Genomic DNA, 23,876 nt, shown 5'->3' with positions numbered 1-23,876 from the left:
GGCCGCGGTCCCTGGCACGCCTCCCGCCCCGCCTGCAGCACCTGCCACCACCCTTGTTTTCTGTGTCAGTGGGCTAGCACCAGTCCAGAATACAGGCTCTTCTCTGGGTCCACGGGCCACTTTATTTGAGGTCAGGAGCGGAATCGCCGCCCACCCACAGCCCTGCCAAGAGAGGGAGGAAGGAGCAGGCCTGACGTGAGCCTTTTCCATCTGGAATTAGCACGCGCAGCACAGACACAATGCCATGAGTTCGGCACGTCAGACACAGTCCTCTCTGCTAGGAGGCTGGCATCTTCATCTCCTATAGAAAGCCCCTCGACAGTGTGTTTCTCCCAGCCCTTCTTCCCACCCCTCCCCGGGAACAGGAGAACCCTGGGAGAATCACACCACCAGAACCATTTGGACAGGACGTGAAAGAGGAAATCCCTCTTCTTGGCACCAACACTGGACAGCTTCCAGATCACAGAGTGGTCCCTCCTGGCTTGTCTGAAGAAATTGTGGGTGATTTCCGCTCACACTCCCAAGCAGGCAACGGGCTCATTTGGCCAGAATGTCAACATTCAGCTCTGCCTCCCCTCTGGGGCATCTGGAGGGACAGGGAGAGTATGTGGGAACACAGGGGCAGGGAGGGATGGAAAAGCTGTCTGGCCCCAAAACACACACAAGATATCCAGGTATGATCCCCAATGTGTACAGACACATTCACAAATTATTACGAAGAAAGTGTATGAAGAGCCACATGAACCCAGAACAGGGAACCAGTCACTCTGCCGGGGGGCGATGCCAACGCAGAGAGGAGGGGAAATTTAATTGAAACTTACAGGCGTTCCCATCACCCAGGTTCAGAAGGGACAGGTGGGGCATGGACAGAGGGTTTCACAGTTATCGAAGGAGATGAGGCTTTAACCTGCAGAGTAGGGGTAACTGCCTTCAGAGGAAGGCAGAAGGGCGGTGTAGGAACAGGAAGAACAAGGCAGGGAGACCCAGGGATAGTCCAGGGGTCACAAGGGCCCACACTGCGGCAGTGGCTGGGAGAGATGGAAAAGACAGGCAGAACCTGTGGATCGCCATTCAGACTCCAGGAGCACCAGAGGGCATCAAGGAGGACGCCAGAGCTGTGAGCCTGGGCTAGCTATGAGACCTCAGTGGGGAGGAACAAAGGATCAGGCGGGGAAAAAACAAGGAGTCTGGTTTGGGACACAGGGAGTTTCACGTGTTAGGTATGCAACATGAAACAAAGATGTGAGACTCGGGCAAAGGGTAGGGCCTGAAGATCCAGATGTGGTACCATGGGTGTAGAAGTGGAAATTTAAGCCACCAGATAACGGAACACAGGCCAGAGTTCTCGCACAAGAAAAAAGAGGGCCAGACACACAAATTTAAGGCACTGCAATCTCAAAAGATTGGCAAGGAGAAAGGCAGGATATGTGCAGCAAAGCAGGAGAGAGAACTGTGACCCGGACACAACCAAGGGAAAGGAAGATTTTTTTTCCCAAGGAAAACAAGGAAAGCCAACATTGACAAATGGCACACAGAAGCCAGGAAGGAGGACGGCTGAAACCAGGCCACAGGCCTCGTGCTGAGCATCCTCAGTAAATCCTAACACAAGTTTCTATTGCATGGGATGTGGACGTCAAGGCCGGACGTGTGTGTGACGCAAGGGCGGGAAGGGAAACGCAGAGAGGAAGCAGCTGCAGCAAAGGTCCGAGAGAAACTTTACACACAAAGAGAAGAGCGGCACACCCGCAAGCAGAGAGGGCGGAGCAGTAGCGCGGGCACAGCTGGCGGGCTCTGACCGGGAAGAAGAGCACAAGCTGCAGGTCGCTGCGGACCAGCAACACACCGGTGACGGCAGAACCCGTGCCCACGGGCGGCGCTACCCACGCAAAGTGGAGCGAGGAAAGACCAAGAGCCCCGATGTTTAACGCGAGCTGGAGGAAGAGACTCTTTTCCAACCCCTCGTCCCACGCCTCCAGCTCCGGCCACGGCCTGATTTCCAGCCCATCAGCTTCCAGAAGGGCTCGCCCCTCGTCAGGTGCGTGGGGGTCTCCAAGTCCTCCGCAGCGCCAATCCTACACAGGACAAGCCGGTCAACAAAAGCAGATCCGACAGGACAGGGGCCAAACACACGGGGTTACTCACCTGTCCCTCCGACACTCGGAAGCCGTGGCCAGGCCAAACCGTACGATCAGAAGCCGAGCCTTTCCGCCTGCCCCAGTGGGATACTGCACAACGTCAACGACACGTACCACACAGAAAGCCGGGCTTACACAAAACGCATGCAATGATGACCAAACAGAATAAATGGCTTAAAAAAAAAAAAAAAAAGGATTCAATAAGATGTGTATAAAACTGAGTGAAGATAATTTTATTAAGGTGTAATTAACATACAATAGAAAGTAGGGATCTGAACCTGTTTGATGTTTTAACAAGGACACCTGCTCACACAATTACAACCTAAAATGGGATTTAGTGCACCTACGTCGCCCTACTAAGTCTCCTCCTCTCTTTCCAGTTACTTCCCCCACCCAGTGTCCTCAAGAACCACTTTCCATCACCACAGACGGGTTTCACAGAGCACGCACTTCTCCTGTTTTCGAGATCCATCCAAAGGGGTTGGACCAGTAGTTCATTCTTTTTATTGCTCAGCAGAATTCCACAATTTGTTCATCCGTTTTTCAGATGATGGATATTTGGGCTGTTTCCAGCTTGGGGCTATACACAAACACTCTTGTGCAAGTCCTTCTGTGAACATATATGGGAGCACCCCCTTATGCACAGGAGACTCCTTCCAGGACCCCCAGGGGATGCCTGAAATCATGGCTAGCACGGAACCCCATATACACTAAGTTTTTCCTATACAGCCAAACCTGGAATAAAGTTTAGTTTATCAATCGGGCACAGTAAGAGATGAACAGCAGCAGGTAACAAAACAGATCATAACAATACACCACAACAAAGTTAGGGAACTGCGGTCTCTCTCCCTCTCTCTCATCCTACTGTACTCCCCCTTCTTCCCGGGATGGTGTGAGGGGATGAAATGCCTGCGTGCCAAGATGAAAGCGGTGAGTGGTGCGGGCGGGTGACACAGCATTAGGCTACTGCTGACCCTCTGCCGGACTGGATGACGGAGGGTCATCCACTGCCGGGAACTGAAACCACAGAAAGCAAACCTCCATGTCATACACACGCCCAAAGGCGTCCCAAGAAGCTGTGTAACATGACGTACTGACCAGCAACATACAACATGGCACTTTACGGCTTGAATCCACACCCCCCCTCACGAGGGAGGATGTTGAGCAGCTTTCCACACGTTAACTGGCCTTCCGTATGCTTTCTTTTGTGAAGTACCTGTTCAAAGCGTCCCGGTCTATACAGTCTGACAAAGACATATAGCTGTGTGACCACGACCGTAACCAAAATTCAGAGAAGTTCCCTTGTACCCATCTATGGCCAACTCACCCCACCTCCAGCACCAGCAACCACGATCTGCTCCCTGCCGTGTAGTTTTACCTCTTCCAGAAAGTCCTATAAATGGAATCAGGCAGAAGCAGCCTTCTGAGTCTGGTTTCTTTTTACTAAACAGGATGCGTGTGAGGACCATCTGTGTGGTATCGGTTTGCCTCTTTTCCCTGCTGAGTAGTGTTCCACTGAGCTGAGAGTCGTTCGACAGCAGAATGACACGGGGGGTTGTGCTCTGGGAAGTCATGAATAAACCCACGGCTCCCATGCGAGTTCTTGTACGAACACAGCCTTTTATTCTCTCAGGTAAATACCTACAACTGGAACTGTGGGGCCATATTTTAAGTACAGGATTAACATTTTTTTTTTAAGTGCAGGTTTAGAGAAAACTCACATTTCTTTCCAAAATGGCTGTACCATTCTGCATTCCCACCAGCCTCATATGAGAGCTGGTATACCACGGTTTTTGTTTTGTTTGGAAGACAGGTGTGCGCTGGGTAGGCTCACTGTGGTTTCTACTGCACTTCTCTGGTAACTTTTGACCCCGATGTCTCCCATGTGCTAAGCTGTAGATCTTAACGTGGCTATTCAAATCTCTTCTCCATTTTTAAGCTGGCCATTTTAATAACTCACGTTACTGAGTTTTAAGGAGTTCATATATTCTGGATGCAAGTTCTTTATTAGACACAGGCTGGGCCTATATTTCCTCCCAATCTGTGGCCTACAGTTTCATTGTCTTGACAGTATCTTTGGAAGAACAGAACTTTTAAACTTTTGATGAAGTATAAAATCCATTTTTTCTTTTAGGGATTGTGCTTTGGGTATCTAAAAAAAAAAATCTCTGCTTATTCCAAGGTCACAAAAACTTTCTCCTGTGTCATCTTCTACAAGTTTTATCAAAGTTTTAGACTCTAAACTTAGATCCATTTCGAGTTAATTTTTGTATATGATACAGGGTACAGGTCAAGGTTCATGTTATTTGCACAGGATGTCCAATTGTTCCATTACCATTTGTTTAAAAGACCATCCCTTCTCACTGAATTGCCGTGCGCCCTTGTCAAAAATCAACTGCCCGTGGATGTGTGTCCATTTCTGACCTCTTTATTCTGCCCCACTGATGTATGTGTCTACCCTTGGCAATACCACACGAGACTATTGTAGCTTTATAAGAAGTCTTGAAAATCAGGCAATGAAATCTTCTAGTTTTATTCTTTCTCAAAACTGATTTGGTTTTCCCTAGGTCCTTTGCATTTCCATATAAACTACAATCGGCTTGTCTAACTTCTGACTAGGATGGCGCTGAATTCCTAAATCAATTTAGGGAAAACAGAAAGACATCTTAACAATACTGAGTCTTTCAGTCCACAGCCTCGGTGCGCGGCTTCTCTCGTCTCTCTCAGCAGCACGTTCGTTTTCAGGGCAGAAGTCGTACATGCATCCTCAGTTTTTTGTACTGGATGTTTCCAAATTTATTGCCAATGATACTGATTTTCTAATCTCACCTTTTGCTAATATATGGAAATATAATTACTGTATTTTGTATCTCACTGAATTTACGTATTCTTAGAGGTAGAATATACAGATATATACTCCACAGGATTTCTCATAATCATGTTGTTTGCATATAAAAGTTAAATTCTAGAGCTGGGTTTATTTGACTATCTGAAACTCCAAAAGATAGCTTTTCAATGACTAGAAAAGTGTCCAAACTTTCATGGGGGTGGGGGGGCTGAAAGAAATTCACTGTAATTGCATAAATTGAGATAGCAACATTTCCACCTCAGAGTTTTATTTCCTATTCTTACAAGGGGTGGCAGCAGGCTGGGTCACTGCATGGCAATGGGATGCCATCACCAGGGAACCACAGTGGCTGTGCCGGGCATGGTTTCCCTCCCCGCCCCCCTCCTCCTGCGCGGCGCTGGGGCTGGCAATGAGCCTGAAGGAGCCAGTGTGCCATGGGGCAAAGCAGACGTTCTCGTGCACCTCCAACTCTCTGCGGCCCGGACAGTCCCCATAAACATCTGCCAATATGACCTCCCTCGGCCTGGTAAACACACTTGGATTCTGCGTGTGACTTCTCAAAGAGCTCTCAAGTCCATCTTCTGAAGAGCTCCAGGAAGTGGGGCTGTCAATAGCATTTTTCCCACCGCACAAGAGCCACATGAAAAGGTCTCAATTATAGGAGACCGACAGTCCAACAATCCCAAACACACAGCAGCGCCTGAAATGTAAATACCAAGACCCCTTGTTTAACGGGGAGGCGGCACCAAGTTCACCAAGTTTATGGCTCAATTAATTACTGACGTGCAAAGAAACAAGGAACACATCACCTGATGAAAGTCTTGACGGGGGCTTGGGTTTACGATGTACTTCTGCCACCATCTGATTCTTCTCCATCCTGTAACCTTATACAATATGACTCAGGTCCTCAGTCACACCTGTGGTACCGACTGCTAGGATCTGTTCGCAGCTCATTACTGCCTCCACCACTAAAGTCAAGTAATGATTTTTCACACTAGCGTTTCTGACCAGTGGTTTCAGACACAACTTCTCTATTATGAGGCGGTAGAACTATACACGAGTGCACGTGCACGTGTGTATGTGTGTTATATATGTAATTTTTTAACGGAGAAATAACTCCAGACCACTCTGCTGCCATTCTATCAAACGCAAGGCAAGTGATTGCTGAGTTCCCAATTATGTTCAACCTTAAATCACACTGTTTGGTCTGGTTGTATATCCAGCCCTACAGGGAGTTGTGCGAAGGCATATACTTGGCAAGCTTTCAAACCCTGGCTACAAAACATGTGCTGAAGAAAATGATTCAAAATATTAAGAAAGCAGTCATTTATTTTAGAAAGCCTGTTCACGTGAGACAATAAGCTGCTTCCCAGAATAGGCTCCATCCATCAGGAAAACACTACAACCCAGCACACACTGGCTGGAGCCTGCCTTTCAGCAATCACATGGCCATGATTATTACTTATCAGCCGCAGGGCATCTCAGATGGGTAAGCAGGGTGGGCACACTTCCACGGGGACAGCAGTGTGTCGGGGGCAGCAAACCCACCTTCACCCTGGAAAAGCACTCCAGGTAAGATGACCTCACAGACCCTCCAGGACTACCTGGTCTGTCCTACAGATCCACACAAGGGCAAGCCGCAGGCATCCGGGTACATGAAGGGGATGCAAGGCAGGGGTACCCCAGTACTCAGTCTAGATCATCCAGTTCACCATTAAAAAGATCATGGTTCAAACAGAGCAAACCAAGGGATCTCCGTCAACCAGGCACCTGTGTGGAGGTCCACTAGGTGACAGGAGGGCGGGAAGTCGGTCTAGGAATCACGGCTGAAGCAAAAAGGAGATTCCCCTTGAGACAAGACTTGGGAAAATCCCTTTGCAGTGTCTTTCCAGAATTCTTCCCTGGAAACCGTGTGTACCATCCTGAGGGGCCAACTCAATACGCCAATGCCACGCGAGAGAACTGCTCCCCGCGGCTGGCGCCTTCTCTCACCGTCTGCGAGCTTTAACTTGTCTGCCTGAAGGACAGAATCCTTAAGCCTCATCATTGCTACAAGCCAAGGAATGGGCAAAAGATGGGTCTTACAAAGTATACACAGTAATTCGTTTTCTCTAAGTCGGACACAATGAAATTTAACAAATATTTAAGTTTCTCAACCAACTTGAAGGAGTGAGTCAACCACCATCTCAAGACAAGGGAAGTAAAACCCCACTGCAGCGGCTGAACCGCTGGCTTCCCAGCTTTCCTGAGGCAACAAGTGTGGATTTCTGGGGCTCTTCATGTACCACTAACCACAGCATCTGCAACGAAGAGGAAAGTTACGGACGGCTGGTTAGCCAGAAATTTCTGCAAATATCTTGGCCACGAAAGGAAAGACCAGAAAAAGAAAACCAAGCAATTTACGGGCAGGAAATCATTTGGGCTTTTTTAAGGCTGGAAAAGGAGATGGGAACAACAATAAACAGGCACTTGTCCCTTGCTCGCACCCAATGCCAGGAAAATGTAACCAGGATGCCCTTCCAGAGGGGCAACCTCACTTCTTCAGGCCGGACCAGAGCGCCCTGGTTCACGCTCAATTACAGAGTAACCGCCACATACATGGTGTGTATGTCAAGCACAATGTCAAGCGTGCTAATCGCCCGTGCAGGAAAGTCAGTGCTCTTCAAATACTTACCGGCCAGGTATGGACGGCAGAGTGTTCCAGATATTCAGTTGACCAAGCCATCACCTGAACTTCCACAGCAATCAACCAAGAAGGACCAAATCAAAAAAGACATATAACTCAGGGGTATGCAGTAGACGGCTTCTCCCAGTGTCTGTCAGAGAAGGAAATGGCTCCCAGGAAAGACAGGCGTACGGAGTTTCCAGTAACTAGGAAATCAATGACGGGTACAATTCTCCCAGCTCTTCTCTCTGTCCCCAGGTGGCCCTACGCACACCCCAGTTCACCAGCTTCATTATCAGGGGAAATGACCCACTGTGGTTGCCTACTTTTTACCTGCAAGACCTCCCAGAAGCAGCTCGAAACCCATTTTCCAACCCTAGCAACCCCACCGCCCCCGTGCACTGTGTACATCTCTGGCTCAGGCAGTCCAGGCCTTTTCTTGACTCTGCCTGCCTTCGTCCTGCTTGTTCCCTCCAGCTCGAGCCTGTTCTCTAGCCGGGCAAGTGGGGGGCCGGGCAGTCAAGACACCATGCCATGGGTGGCACGAGGCTCCAGTCACACATGAGAAGGGGTGGGGGGGTTCTCTTAAATCCAGTCTAATGAGCTGATGCTCAATCAAAAACAATGCAAATGCTCCAGCTCAGGGGTTCTAGCCCTACGTCTTGGGTCTAAGAAGGTCCATTTCAGGATAAGGTAACTGAGAAGTTAGTGTTTTTACTGAAACAACCCAACAGCATAGTAACGTCCAGATAAAGAGAGCACCAAGAATGGAAGCTTGCACAGTGGGGCTTTGCTCCCTAACGAGCCTATGCGGGACCAAAGTCAATGCTCTGACAGACAGCCTGCAGGCGTCTATCATATTTGAGACGGCCACGGGGTGGAAGCGGGATTCTCTTCCTCCCTGGGAAAGCTGAACATGCAGCTGGTTCAACTGAACGACCCTCATACACTTGCCAGCTATCTAGCCTCACCACATTTTCCTCCTAAAAATCTAAGACGTAGCCAAGAGGAGAACCAGGGAAGCTAAAAGCTACTCAGTGAAGTTTAGACTTCTGCAAATAACTGGAATCTTCGGAGACTGGTCTCCTAACCCCAGAGAGAAGGTGGAACGTACCAAGTGTACCCACAGCGCTCACAAGAAAGATGCCCTGGGCAATCACAGAAAATGAGGTCTAGCTCTCAAGCTGGGTGTGGGTGAATTCAAATTCAATCTCCGGCAAAGTCAGGCAGTGCTGTGCCACCACCCCCAGCAAGGAGGCAAAACCCCCCACTAACGAGCTTCCCCGAAACACGAGCACTGGGAATACTGACTTTTCGTCTCACTAGCAAAGCCAGGAGAGCGAGGTCTCCAGCTCTCATTGGACATGGGCTGAACCATGTTCACAGCCGTTCTCTGAACCCCCAAATGTCAACTTTCAATGTGCAAAGGCAATGTTTAGAAGTGGTGTTTTCCTAAACCATTCCAGAAACCATCTGGGGAGGAGGACTTCAGGACTGTCCCTCTAGGTGCCCAGTTCCACCAGGTCAGCCCCCTCCCTGGACATGAGTGCTGTCTGGGGCTCCTCTCCTGCATTCCCTTCATCAGTGGCAACCTGTACACTCATAGGCACCTGTCGCTGCTGAGAATACAGCTGAGGAGATGGACTAGGTCCCTGCCCGGAAAGAGCTCACATTCTAGAGGGGTGGGGAGGAGAGCAGAGAAAGGGAAAGGAATACAAGAAACAATTTCAGACAGTAATAAATGCTACCAAGACACACTACATGATAGAGTGACAGAGCACCATGCTAGCATGGGTTGTCTGGGAAGGGCCCCCCTGAGGAGATGACAGCTGAGGTGAGACCTGAGAGGCCTGAAGAAGGCAGCCCACAAACACGGGGTAGGAGAGGACACCACTGCACGGAGAGGAAACTGCAGAAGAGAAGCACACGGGGTGTGTTCCAGCCATGGGAAGGGTCGATGTGCCCTGAGGAAAAGCAAAAGGTAGGGCCTGAGAGCTGTCCCAGGGACCAGGTCACATGTACCAAGTACACTCCAAATGGGCAGAAAGTCGCTGCAGGGCTCTGAGGCGAGCTAGTGACCTCACCCCGCTTGTATCTTTCATAGATCACCCCGGTCCCTGCACGGGGAGCAAGACTGGCAACTGGAGTCCAGACAGGAAGAGGGGACGGACGTCAGGCAAAGAAAACAAGGACAGCCCAGACTCCAGAGGTGCCAGCAGAGACATACACAGCGGGCCACACGTGAGAAGGAGAAAGGAACTTACAGGGGGTCCCGCGTGGGGCAGGGGACAAAAGGCAGAGTCAAAGACACACCTGAGCTTCCAGCTGGAGGTACTCACTGACTGCCCAATCTGGACAAGGCGACACTGGTGTTTATTTTCACAAATACCCTCCCAGGCTCTTTTCACCAACACTGAACTTCAACCTCACCAGACGGCGTTTAATAGTGGACAGAGAATGCCATACCCGCTTCCAAAAACGAAAAGCAGATTCAGGAACCAATACCTACAATCCTGCTTCGCAATGAAAGGTTGGTGAACTCAGGCAGAGGGACAGCTCACGGGCGGCTCTGAGCAGTGGCCTGAGTTACCTGCCTCCTCCCGTGACACCACCCTCCCCACGGAAAGGTTTCCTTCCCCTGGCTTTGCAAAGGACCTCTGCACAAAGCAGCTGCTCACAGAGCTTTTCAGCTTCCTCTTACCAGGCTTTTTTAAACAGATCCCTTTTCTACCCTGCGTTTGTCACCATGTAAAATGTTGTGCTAGTTAGCAGTAATTATGTAAATGCAAGCAGCCATTTCTAGTTTTAAAAGGGAACCCCATTTAGCATTCTCACATCCTGAAATGTTTAAAATAGCTAGTCCAGTGATGTTTTCACTTTATTCCAACTGTTTGTGTGGATTTAAATACAGGTTCAGCAGAAACCAAAGCAAGTCAAACATTTACTTTCTATTAAACGTCTAAATCAGAAGATTAAAAACCTATTTTACATTTAACAGGAAGAAGCCGTCAGATCAGCAGTGGCTTCACCGTGCTTACTGCCAAGCGGGGCTGGTGTCTGAGAGGCAATCAGTTTAGGAAGGGAGGGATGGATTTCTTTAAACTCTTCAAAAGGGGACAAATACATTTGAGCAAATCTTTTAATTATAGTATCTTCCAAAGAACCTCCAAAGCCTTTATTCTTTCCAAACTTAATGCTTTGTAAAGGCAACTCCTGCCCCTTAATTCCACATGAAATATTCAGCATAGCATAATTAAATTTAATTCCATGCTATTTTTATTGGGTTCACAGAAATAGAGGGTGGCATCATTTCGGAAACAAACTTCCAGCAACTTTGCATTCACCGTGAATGGTTGGTTCTCAAAATTGAACTTAAAATGCAAAACCTACTCCAAATGCCTGTTTCAGTCCAGGACAGATGGGCGGGTATCAAAAAGATAGGCTCATTCATATGTCACACCCAACCTTCAAATAAACAAGCGCCCCAGTTCTCAGCTTACTTCACTGTGCTTGCCACAAGACGCCTCTGGGCATAGATCTTAATTTCCAACAAGCAAATACTGGAGTCTGTTTTATTTTTCAGTGTGAATCTATCTGGTGGGGAAAGAAAACAGAAAGGAAAAAGACAAGGGAAAGAAAGTGCCCTGTGGCTGAAAGAAATTTATAATGTGAATGAATATTTGGATAATTGGATGGTTTGTGGAGAGCAGGCTTGAGGTTTTTGGTCATTATTGTAAATTACAACTGAAGTCTTCCTCTTCTTTCCAGTCAGTGTCAGAAAACCCCAAGTGAATACAAAACACCCCCGCTTCTCAGACTGAGTCACTCAAAGAGGGAAGCGGAACTACCGTGGGCAACCCACAGCCAAGTCTGCCCACTGGCGGAAGCACAGCGGCCCCCATTTAACCTTCTCGGGGTCAGTCCCAAAGGACTCCCCCTGATGGGACATAGCCTATCACGACACGCAACTTCCCCACGACGTGTCCGAGAAGCTAAAACTTTATTGTGACTTGTGCCCACGTCAGCAGGGACAATCTCAGGTTGATGGTTACCCAGCCTCTCCGACCGACCTGCCGGACAGCCCCATCTGTTTTACAACTTCCTGAAGAGGGTATCTAGAACACCAGCAAAGCCCTCTCCCACAGGACATCCGAAAGGGAGCAGCACGCCCACCCACATTAGAGGCGTGAGGAAAGCCACCAGGGATTTACCCTGATGTGGCTCCAGAATGGAGGTGCCAGGAAGGAACGAGGCAAGACTTGGGGGCTTTGTCAGCTTAAAAAAAAGTGGTTCCTTAATGAGACTCTTAGAACTTGAAAAGATTAAAACGTATCTTAATTCTTCCACTTGACTTTGGCTTTGTAGATTGGTCTATGTTACTGATTAGAAAACAAAACAAAACAAAGAAAAGCACCCACCAAACTCCCCAATGTGGACAGCGAGACTTAACCGGCTGGGACTAAGTACCACAACAGCCACCATCGTGTGGCTGCCTCTGACCTCAGGGTTTCGGAAAGGTCAGATGAGACACTGTTAGAAATGGAGACCTAACCAAAACTAAATAATGACAAAATTAAGTTTTATGCCACAGAAACAGATACTAGAAGACATATAAAAGCACCATATTTGAAAAAAAAAAAAATTTCTTAGGAGACTCATTTCTGTTTTCTGATTAGATCTAAATGTGTACATACGATATTCTGCTAGCTTTTCAAGAACCGAGTCAGTCCACTTATCACTTTTTCAAACTATATCATCTTCTGACTCAAATATTTCTGCGGTTCTTGTAAAAAAAAAAAAAAAGAAGAAGAAGAAGAAGAAGAAGAAATGTCCCATGTGTCTCCACGGCCAAGGTTCCCCCCAGCACAATACGCAGCCCAGATATCACACGCAGGATGCCACCTCCAAGGAGGCCGCAGGTACCCCAGGGCCTGCGGGTGCTCGGTGTCAGCACAGACCGCGACTTCCCCTCATGGCCCAGGATGGTGAGATTCTGCTAAATCAAACCTAATTATGCTGATCTGATATTATTCAGAAAGAATCTGGGTTGAAACAAAATATATAAATTGTCAACTAGGTATCCAAAAACTGCATATTAGAAGCACAAATATGATCACTGGGGGTGGAATTCAGCCAACATAAAAGAGGGAAAACAGCATTTTCAAAGCCACGTTATTGCAGGAGTGCTGGGGGAGGCCCAGGTGAGAGGTGTTCAGTCATGGGTAGAGTGGCTCTAATGAACTTGGCCTCCGTCAGTCACCCCCTGGCCTCCCTTACTTCATCCAGGTACACAATCTCTCTCAGGGTACACAACCTATCTCTCAGGGTGAAGAAACCAAATGAGACGCTGTCTGTGAAACCACGTTCTTAGACCATAAAGGTACAATGTGAGCTGCTACTGCTTTGTGTATACTAACTGCAGACTCTCTAGATAGTAGAACTAGCTGGTGGGCTTTTGATTAGGAAGCCATGTCAGTTCTACTTGTATTTCCAAATATAAGAAAGATTTTTGGGATTGGGGGGGTTTGGGGGGAATAAACACATGTTTCTACCTTGACTTAAGCTGTGGTGGTGTGAGAAGCAGCCCAGGGTGCCAAAGTGCCTCGGTGACATGGTGATGTCGATCACCCATTTCGTTCTGCCTGTGGGGGCGCAGCTCACTAAGTGCATCAACGGGGAATCTATTTAGGTGTTAAGATCCTGGAAAACCAAAGACTACTCTATGGTCAAGTGGTCACAGACATGGACCGAGATAAAACCGAAGGATGATCTGGAGACAAACGCCACATCTTGAGCAGAATTCGGGTTTTCAGGCAAACACTGCAGCCTCATAAATGCTCAACTGGCACTTTAAGCCAAATATGGTCAGAGTCCACAGGGGTCACATATTAACGTATCAGGAAATCTCAACAGGTCCAAGTGAGGCCCGCACGAGAAGCTAGATGACGGCACTATGCAAACTCTGTACCACCTCTGCGACTTGGCTGTAAATATAGAATTATTCCAAGATTAAAAGTTCAGCTTTTAAATGATCTTTTAAATTAAAAAGGAGGGAGGAGCTTGCTTTGGGGAAGAGAGGGAAAGTAAAACAATGTAATGGCTATCTGCACAAAGGTTACAACTTGCTCACTTCCACCACAAGGCAGCCTCCTGAAGCGGCAGCAGCCAGATCGCACGGCTAGAGACTCACATAAGACAGAGCGACTGTCCCGGGGTCCCCCAGCTTTTCAGAGGTGGGGGTGGGATGCTGTTCCCGGTCCGCCCGACCCTAAAGCCCAAAGAGTAATCGAGTCTGGCCAAAGGACCCAGGCAGGAAAGGCGGGCCCTGCCCTCCAGGGAAGAGCTAAATGAACAACAAATGCCCACCTGCTTCCAATCGGTTTGTCTCAAGTGGCACTACTGAGTCACCCAAAGGCCATCAATCAAAGTGAGATGGTCCCCTCTTCAAAAGGCAAATTAAGAGATGCACCTGAAAATGGATGTCCTGATCCACCTTGGAAAATCTTAACGTTGGGAGACCCTCCTCCAGCACGTTCACCTGAAAATCCTCTCACCAGGAAACCCATCCTAGCCTGTGCTGCCAGAGAAGTCTCCCTGTAAGGCTGTTACTAGCCTACCCCAAGGCTACAGCTTAATGGAGCAGGGCATTGAGGAGCTCCCAACACGTGAAAGATAAGTCACAGACGAGTATAATCAACCACCGTAGGTAGGCCTTTTCAAAACCCACCAAAAAGAAAAGCTCTCAGAAAAGAACCAATTACAAGATGGCTCCTGCTCACAAGAGCTTTCTGAGGCGGGCTCCCAGGTCAGTCCCTCCCTGCCTGATGTCCTCTGTGTGCCACCAGAGGGCACTAACTCATGTAATCACTCTGGAAAAACTTCTGTCACATTTTAAACTGCAGGAATGTTGAATGAAAACTAGATTTCTAATCAATGCAGCACTAGGTATGTCATTTTGACAGCAGCTTTAAGCATCTACTGGTCATAAATCTCAATTTAATTCCATAAAACTTAGAAGTACACACACACAGCAACAGGGCGTACTTAAAAAAAAAGTCAATCAAATCTTCAGGTTTATGAAATTAACGGATTTCAAAATACATCTAGAGTTACACATTTGCTCTTGCATCTCTCGCCTCCAGGGCTGTCCTCTGGGTAACCTGTCCCAGGATGTCCTACATGGCGCACATAAGAGCCCGAAGAAAAACATTTCAGCATCTTCCTTGCTTTGAAAGCCACTCTTGATTGAGTTAAAGTGGACTTTCACCAGGCTAAATTACAGTTCAGTTTATTATGCATGATTAAAACATGATTTAGTCTTTTGTACTAAAATCCTTGTGAAGAGATAAAGAGCACACATTTCCTAGTGCTCACTACACCCTGGGCTGCTATTCTGAGCACATTACACTTATTTAATACTCACGACATCCCTCAGAGAGGCTGTAAAATTCTATTTTAGTAAAAAGTTCAACCTTGCATTTCTTGAACGCAATCAAGAATTTTTCTTTACATCTGTATCCTCCACTGATGATTTATTTGCCCACAAAACTATAAATGCAGATTTGTGAGTTCTGCCTCATTAACCACCTTCTGCAATTATTTCTTCACCCCAGAAAATTCACACTTCTTATACTTTCATGGAGGATAAGATTACATAATCAAAATAGTTCAGCGGTGAGTTTAATGAAAAATGCATTATGCCCTGAAAGGTTTTTTTGTTTTGCCTTGTGGTACATAAAAATCTGCTCTTTGCTTTTCACACTTTATTTAAAAGGAAGTGAAACATCTTTACTGATTTGATCAGAAACATTGGGTGCCTCTCTATGTGACAGAAATTCAAGCTCAGTTGGGCCTTTGGTTTTCCGGGTTTCCGTGACTCTCTCAGTGCATGATGAATAACCGAAACTCACGAGGGAATGGGCACGATCTGACAGTGCAGTGCGCTGTCCCTAGGCAGCTCAGGTTCTTCCACGGTCTGGCACAACTTAGTGCCCCAAATAAACTCTCCTTGAGGTGACAGTCTACGTCACAGGATACAGTTTCCCTGGGTTTTGACCTCTGGACTAAAAACAAACCAACCAATCCTCCTCGAAGGTTCTCAAGGACATGTGGGTACTGTGGCCTACACCAGCACACAGGAATAGAGAGGAACAGCTGCAACACGTGGGTGTTCTAGAACACAAGTACTTCTGTTAGTACCATCGGCATAACTGCCTCTGTGTCTTTGTGAAGGCCCCTTTGATCTAGGAAATATTTTGGTTTCTCTGGTCTACTTGATGCCAAAATCTACTTTTTAAATTGTTAAATATTAAGAAAAGTTAAAAACTATCTACTTTCTCCCTAATTTTTTTCAATGCTTCTTTCCAGACTCTCACTAGATATCTTAGTATTAGAATAAAGGAGCTTGTTTTATGGCTTTGCTTTCCGCGGCTTCACAGGTATTGAGTTTTACAAGTTGAGGGTTTGTGGCGACCCTGCGCCAAGCATGTCTATCGGCGCTATTTTTCCAACAGCATTTGCTCACTTTGTGTCTCTGGGTCACGTTTTGGTAACTCTTGCAGTATTTTAAACTTTTTCATTATTATTATATTTTTATGGTGACCTGTGATCAGTGATCTTTGATGTCACTACTGTCATTATTTTGGGACGCCACAAACCACAAACATGCAAGATGGCAAGCATTACTGATAAATGCTGGGTATGTCCTACTGCTCCACTGACCAGATGTTCCCTGTCTCTCCTCCTCAGGCCTCTCTGGTCCCCGAGACACAACAATACTGAAATTAGGCCAGTTAATAACCCTACAGTGGCCTCTAAGTATTCAACTGAAAGGAAGAGCCCATGTCTCTCCCTTTAAATCAAAAGCTAGAAATGCTTCAGCTCAGTGAGGAAAGCATGTCGAAAACCGAGACGGGCTGAAAGCGAGGCCTCTCGTGCCAAGAGGCCAAGTTGTGCATGCAAAGGAAGAGTTCTCGAAGGCAATGAAGAGTGCTACTCCAGCAAACACATGAGCACGAAAGCAAAACAGCCTCAGTGCTGATACGGAACATCCCAGTGGTCCAGAGAGAAGATCAAACCAGACCCAACGTCCCTTAAGCCAAAAGCATCATCCAGAGCAAGACCCTCACTCCCCAGGTCTTGAAGGCTGAGAAGAGAGGACGGAGCCGCGTTAGAAAGGTCTGAGGCCAGCAGAGGTGGCTTCGTGAGGTTAAGGGAAGCCGTGTCCATCACCTGAGAGAAGGCAATGACACCAAACAAGAGATCGTCACTGTACACAGAACACCTGCCGTCGGAAGGCTGACCCAGCTCTTCCACAGCTAGAGAGGAGAAGTCAGCGCCCGGCTTCAATGCCTCCAAGGACAGGCTGCCTCTTCTGTTGGGGCTAATGCAGCTGGTGACTGGACGTGGACACCAATGTTCATTTACGATTGTGCAAGTTCTAGAACTATGCTAGAGGAACCACACTAAATTTACTCTGCCTGTGCTCTGTCCATGGAACAACAAAGCCTGGATGACAGCACATCGTTGACAACATGGTTTGCTGAATATTTTAAGCCTACTGCAGAGGGAAAAGATCCCTTCCAAAACAGTACTGTTCACTGACAATGCTTGTGGTCGTGGAGAGCTCTGGTGGAGATGTACAACGAGATTAATGTCGTTTCCACGCATGCTAACACAGCATCCATCCTGCAGCCCACGGGTCAAGGAGTAATTTCAACTTCCAAGTTACTATTTAAGAAACACATTTCATAAGGCGACAGCTGCCCTAGATACGAATTCCTCTGACGGATGTGGGCAAAGTCAACTAAAAACCCCTGGAAAGGTTTTCACCATCTAGATGCCACTAAAAACATTCATGATTCATGGGAAGAGCTCAAAATATCAACACAAACAGGAGTTTGGAAGAAATGGACTCCCACCCTCATGGATGACTTTGAGGTGTTCAAGACGTCAGTGCAGGAAGGAACTGCTGGTGTGGTGGGAGCAGCGGGAGAGCTAGAGTGAGAGGCGGAGCCTGGAGGTGGGACCGAATCCCTGCAGTCCCGGGGTAAGACTTGAACAGATGAGGAGTTGTTTCTTACGGACGGGCACCTTCAGATGGAATCTGCTTCTGGTGAAGACTGTTGAAATGACAACAAACGATTTAGAATATTCCATAAACTAAGCTGACAAAGCAGTGGCAGCGTTTGAGGGGACAGAGTCCAATTTTTAAACAAGTTCTACCATGGGGACAATGCTATCAAACAGCATCCCATGCCAGAGAAATTTGTGAAAGGAAGAGTTGATCTATGCAGCAAATTTCATTGTGGCCTTGTAAGAAATCGCCACGGCCACACCAGCCTTCAGCACCCACCACCCTGAGCAGTCCGCAGCCACTGCATCGAGGCGAGACCCTCCACCAGCAGGAAGGTCACCACTCGCTGAAAACTCTGGTGATGGTTAGCATGTTTCAGCAATATTTTTTAATTAAGCTATGCATGTTTTTTTAGACGTAATGCTATTAACACATTTAACAGAGCACAATACAGTGTAAACTTAACTTTCATACGCATCGGAAACAAAAACTTCCGTCTGGCTCACTTTATCGTGATACTCGCTCTCTTGCAATGGTCTAGAACCAGAACTCAAGGTCTCTGAGGTGTGCCTGTATTCCAGACACAGGACTCCCGTCTCTCCTACATCTACGTCCTCAGCTTCTTCACCAGGAAGCATGGATACCAGAACAGAGAGTAAATTTGTAATTTAATATCCTAAAGCCGTGATTTGCTCTGGCATCTCAAAAACACCCCACACCGCTCATTTCAATCACAAAACAAAATTTTTATATTTACCCTCAAGTTTCACTGTTTTATCATTTTAAAAAGTTATATATAAAAGGCAAATTAGAAGCAAACATTCAGAAAGGAGGCCATGCCAGGGGAGCCATTTACACACTCGACGGCATTTATCCACACAGAGCCAGGCCCTGCCCCACACACCGAGGCCAGGAACAGCACGGAGGCCCTATCCTCATGGGACTTCAGTCCTGTAGGATGCAGATGGTAACAACACATAACTGTATCTGCGCTCCAGAGATGACGGCTCTTAGGAAAAGAGAAGCCTGCGAAGGGGACCGCGAGCGGCACCTGGGCATGAGGATGATCACCGGAACCTCTGTGACGAGGTGGCACGTGGGCAGAGACCTGCTCTCCCACAGACAGGGAGGACTGTGAATTTCACACATTTAACAGCTGTGGGGAAAGCAAGAGCGGGGCACTTCCGTCTACTCCATTTCCAGTAACGTTCGGTTCAAATTAATTTGGGGTTTTAAGTGCAACCACTTCACTAATGGAATAATCTTGGAGCCAGATACGGGGCTACAGGATGGCAAGATCCCCCTACGAGTTCTGCCAGCTCGGAGTCCCATGTGCCAGCGCTCACGGCTCCAGCTCTGCGGGGCCCTCTTCTTGCTGCGCCCATGAACAAGTGTGTGGTGAGAGCCTGAAATAAAGAAGTGTAAAATGGGTCAAGACCATCGCTTCTATTTCTGTTTTTAACTGAAGAAAATGTGCCCCATTTCCAGAGGCAGAGGGAGAAGGAGACGTCTGAATAAAGACAAACTACGGTGCGTATTAAACACACACATATGTCTGTGTATGGGTATGTACACATATAAATGGACCACGTCCTGTTCACATATATATCCCCACAACCGACTCGCTTCCCTACAGTAACTCGGCCTTTTTACAATCATTACAGCGTAACTTTTATTGGTTGTATCTTTAAGAGGTCGCATGAGTTTTTTAAAGGATCGAATTAAAAATTAAAGGTTCAAAGATGATCAAGGTTCAGATTCAATTAACACTAATTTTAGAAGAATTTTTTTTACTGACTCCGCATATTCAGGAAACTACTTAAGTTTTTGTTTTCTTTTTTTCTACCACGGCATCCCCAAGGAGTCATTATGTACAACCAGCTCTCTAATTCCGATTAGCGTGCCTAAGTACATATTGATGCAACAGAGCACAAGGCTTCGAGAGGCTCCCCTGCTGGACACCACGGGACGCCGAGGCCTGAGAAGGCGGACGGCTCAGACCGAAGCCCCAGCACCAACGCTCGGTCCTTCCAGCAGCTTCACGGGTCAGAGGATGTGGTACTTGAAAGAAGCACCGAATGAGGAGGAGGAGAACCATTTCCTTAATTACAAAAGATCCTACGAAACTACAGGCGACTTCTACAGTGGCCCTTAAGCCACCAGACGCACACTGGTGCAGAAGGACACGCAGAAGGTCTGTTTTTTCCAATTGGTCTCACTCACCTCCCCTTGCTTAGGTGCTACCAGAGAGGAAGGAAGAGCCATTTTAAAGTGAGCAATTTCGGGTAAAACACCGAACACCATGTTAATGAATCTTTGAGGGGAAAGTTGGGAGCTGGTTACAGCGGGAGGATGTGTGACGCTAATTTGTTTTTCTACCATGGGAATGATTTCCACCCAAGCCTCAAATTGACGTGACAGAAGCACGACTAGTGAATTCCCGCGGAACCAGGAGCTTATGAAAGAACCATCGTATTCAAGCATGTGTCCAATGCAGAAAGGCAGCTCAGTGTCACAAGCCTCTAGGAGGGTGCCAAAAAGGACACATCACAGAGAGAAATGTGGGCTCCTCACAAGGGAAGTCCTCACATGTATGATCTACTCCTCTAGTTGTTACTCAATTAAATAATTAGTTAAGACGCCAGAACAACAAACTGAAGATTTCAAGGCGATCAATGGCAAATTACATTTTTTTAATATAAAACGTGACTGTCTCTGTGGAATCAGACAGCAGCTTCTGACTGGTTCTCTGCATACTTGCTTTCTGCCACCCAAATTTTAAGACCTCTATAAACAAAAACAGTATTCATTCTCTTCCCCCAAAACAATTAAAGTTTACTTTTTTGGCTTGAAGGGGCATTACCCCACTATCCCCTCCCCTTTCATCCTCCCACACTCATTCACTCACAGCCATGCACAGACACTGGGATAGCCTCTAGGGAAAGAACAATCAGTGAGGTCTAGCACCTGCCCCGAGGAGCTCACAGTTTAGGGGATTAGAAACACCAATAAAGAGACAACTTAAAATATGCTATGGCAAGGGTCCTCAGAGGGACACAGAAAGCAGTGTCCATTAAAAGTGAGCCAGCAGGACAGGCTGTGCGGAAAGGGCACACGGAGAAGTGACATCCCGGCTGGCCTCCAGAAAGAGCCTGTCTGCCAGCACAAAACCGGGAAGAGGCAAGAGCAGAGGAGGAGGCCGGGGCTGGGGAGCGGGTGGGGCAGGGTGTACCTGTTCATGAACACCTCCACCGACTTCTGCAGACCAGGGGTGGGGGGGGGCATTTTGAGCTAATGAATGTTTACTAATAAAGGCAAGTCCAGATGCCAACACAGAGAAGCATCCACAGAGCTGGTTTGCACGCGGGTTCTAGGACAAGGGAGGGCAGGGAAGGGCGCGCCCACTACAGAACAAGCGGCCGCCTTGGTTAGGGTTACGCCTGCCAGGGTGGATCAAGTTTCAGTGTCAGCAGTAAATTTCTGAAGGAATAAAATACAAGTTTAAATGTTATGCTTTGGACTTTTTTGAGGCAAGAATTATTCTGAGAACATGCTAGTGACCCAGATCTAAATAAAAAACAATGAACAAATGTCAAAGCACTCACTTCCCTAGTCTCCTAGACACTCTGACCTTCACTTTCAAAGAAACTAGAATGGTGTGTGGACCGAATTAAGTAATCATGCTAACAGTGCTTTTAAAAAGCTAATGCTTTGGTTCTCTTACTGAACATGTGTTATCATTTACAAGTAGCATCATAAACTAGCTCCTCTTTTGTTGGAATAAATTCCAGTCCATTCGTCATAAAGATTTATGTGTGAAGGAGTGACTTTGTAAGCAACCACCCTTTGGTGGAGAGAAAAACCTCAAAACGAACTACAATAAAGCCATCAATGTTCTTTCAATTCCTTGCTTAATTTCCAGTTCTTAGTATTTACCTACGTCCCTACTAGATGGAAATGTTTTAATTAGAATAAAGAGAGCTTAAGAAAACTTATGTAATGAGTAAGCTTTCCTTGTTGCTAACTTGTGTTTACAGGGTTTTCTTTCACACAAGTACACCGCTGCCAGAGGATGTCCTATTTGCAGAGGATGCACAGTCAGGGACCACGGAGACTCAGTGACACCCTCACGGAATTACTAAAGTCTGGATGTTAACAAGACAAACAAATAGACCCCACATTCTCCTAACATTAATTCACACGAAATGAAGCAATTGCTCCTCAAAACAAAGGTCAGCCAAGAACACAAGGTTCACAAGTACAGGGCTCTAAACAGACTCTTCCTAAATACTGGGGCTGGTAGGACTTTTGAGTTTGGTTTTTTTGGTTTGTTTTTTTGTTTTTTTGGTGGTTTTTGTTGTTGTTGTTGTTTTTGGTTAATCTTAATAGAACAAGAAACAAACTAAAGAGAAGCTAAAATAATTCAAACTTGATAAAGGTACGGGACGGGAGTCCCCATGGCTCTTTTCCCCAGGGGCTCGTTACCGGTGTGGAAAACAGCAAGAACACTTGCGCTGCTGCCGGCGGCTGAGGCGTTCCCGTTTGCGCTTTCAGAACAGCTCGATCCTCCCCTTACAAAGCTAAACAACAGCCACCGGCCTCACCGTCGATTATTATTCGTCTTTAAATAAAGGCATCTTGCAGATCAAAGCCGACTACAGAAACTGACCTATGTAAATCCTATACACACGCATGCAACAGAGCGAGCACGTGCACCGTGTATCTGCGACTCCGGCCACTGCAAAGGGCTGACCACGCCTGCCCTCTCCAAAGCATCAGAGGACAGGCAGGCTCCGCGTGCTGCAGCTTCTACCACATGGGACCACCTCAAAGCTACCACATGCTGGCTTCTGCAGGGATCCCAACACACTTAGGATGAAGTGTGACTAACACTGGAGGCACCTGAGGATTATGCCAAAATAAAGACAGAAATCTAAAGATATGACAGAATAAAGATAAGAATCTAAAGGATATTTTTTTTCCTGGATTGGGGGGGGGCGCTGTAATGAGCTGTCCACATGGAGTTAACATTTTTATCGGTGAGTCAATGAAAAGCCTTCTGGATGAAAATAAAATCCCAAGTAAAAAGCTGCCATTTGGGGAAGAATTTGTCAAAATTATGGCCTTGTGTTCTGATTCTTCAATGTGACTCAGAAATCTTGTCCCAAACCCATCATCCCAAGGAGGTACCACCTGGATTTTCAATGATGTGAGAGCAATGCCTCAGAACCCAACAGATGCTTTGAGAAGCAGGACAGAATCAGTCAGGAAACACTCCTTGGCAGGCAGGAGGTTAGAGCAATGGCCACTGAGGCACAGATCCTACCAACAATCACAGCATCGCCCTTCTGCCTCCCCAACCCTGTTACTCTCATCAGGAATCATAACCTTCCTTAACACTCGCCTGTTCTCCAGTAACTCTGAACCATCCTTCCACGAGCCTTCCTAACCTGTCCAAGATGGCAGCCATGAGCCACATGTGGATAACAAGCACTTGAAATTGTATCTGGTCTGAATGAAAATGTACTGAAAGTATAAAACCTATATCGGGTTTCAAAGACTTAGTACAAAATAAATGTAAAATATTGCAATTTTTACACTGATTGCACATTCACATATTTTAGACATATTGAGCTAATATATCATTAATTTCATTTGTTTGTTTTTACTTTTTCAAAACATGGCTTCTAAAACATTCAAAATGACACATGTGGCTCACATTATATTTCTATCGGACAGCACTGCCCTGATGTTAACCACAGTTGCACTCTTTCAATATCAAATTCAAACATCCCTCTCTTTGACTATCCCTATTCTAACCATTCTTTTTTTTTTTTTCTAAGAGAAAAGGGGGTTAGTCAGGGAGAAAGGAGAGAGAACCTCAAGCAGGCTCCATGCCCAGAGCAGAGCCCAACCCTAAGATCATGACCTGAGCTAAAATCAAGAGTCAAGAGTCGGACGCTTAACCAACTGAGCCACCCAGGTGCCCCCCCACCCGCCGACTCTAACCATTCCTGTTCCTTGAATCCCCCTGGCGCCATGGCCTCTCACTGCCCTCATCTCCTTCGTGCTTCCCTTTTACTACCCGCCTGGCTTAGAGTATGCAGTCCTTCTTCACGCCAGGCCCAGCTCCCTTGCCCCTTCCCCCACCAG

General features: G+C 47.0%; 1 protein-coding gene across 6 annotated transcripts in view; it reads right to left on the bottom strand.

Annotated features, from left to right (window-relative positions):
• CAMTA1 (calmodulin binding transcription activator 1) overlaps positions 1-23,876 on the bottom strand; it is an 812,384-nt gene that overhangs the window by 700,959 nt on the left and 87,549 nt on the right. The gene's annotated exons all lie outside the window — the stretch shown is intronic.

The sequence above is a fragment of the Lontra canadensis genome, unplaced genomic scaffold (genome assembly GCF_010015895.1).
Source record: "Lontra canadensis isolate GAN:19392208 unplaced genomic scaffold, GSC_riverotter_1.0 scaffold25, whole genome shotgun sequence".
Classification (NCBI taxonomy): Eukaryota; Metazoa; Chordata; class Mammalia; order Carnivora; family Mustelidae; genus Lontra; species Lontra canadensis.
The sequence above is the reverse complement of the archived record's forward strand: the minus strand, read 5'-3'. Positions and strand labels throughout refer to the sequence as shown.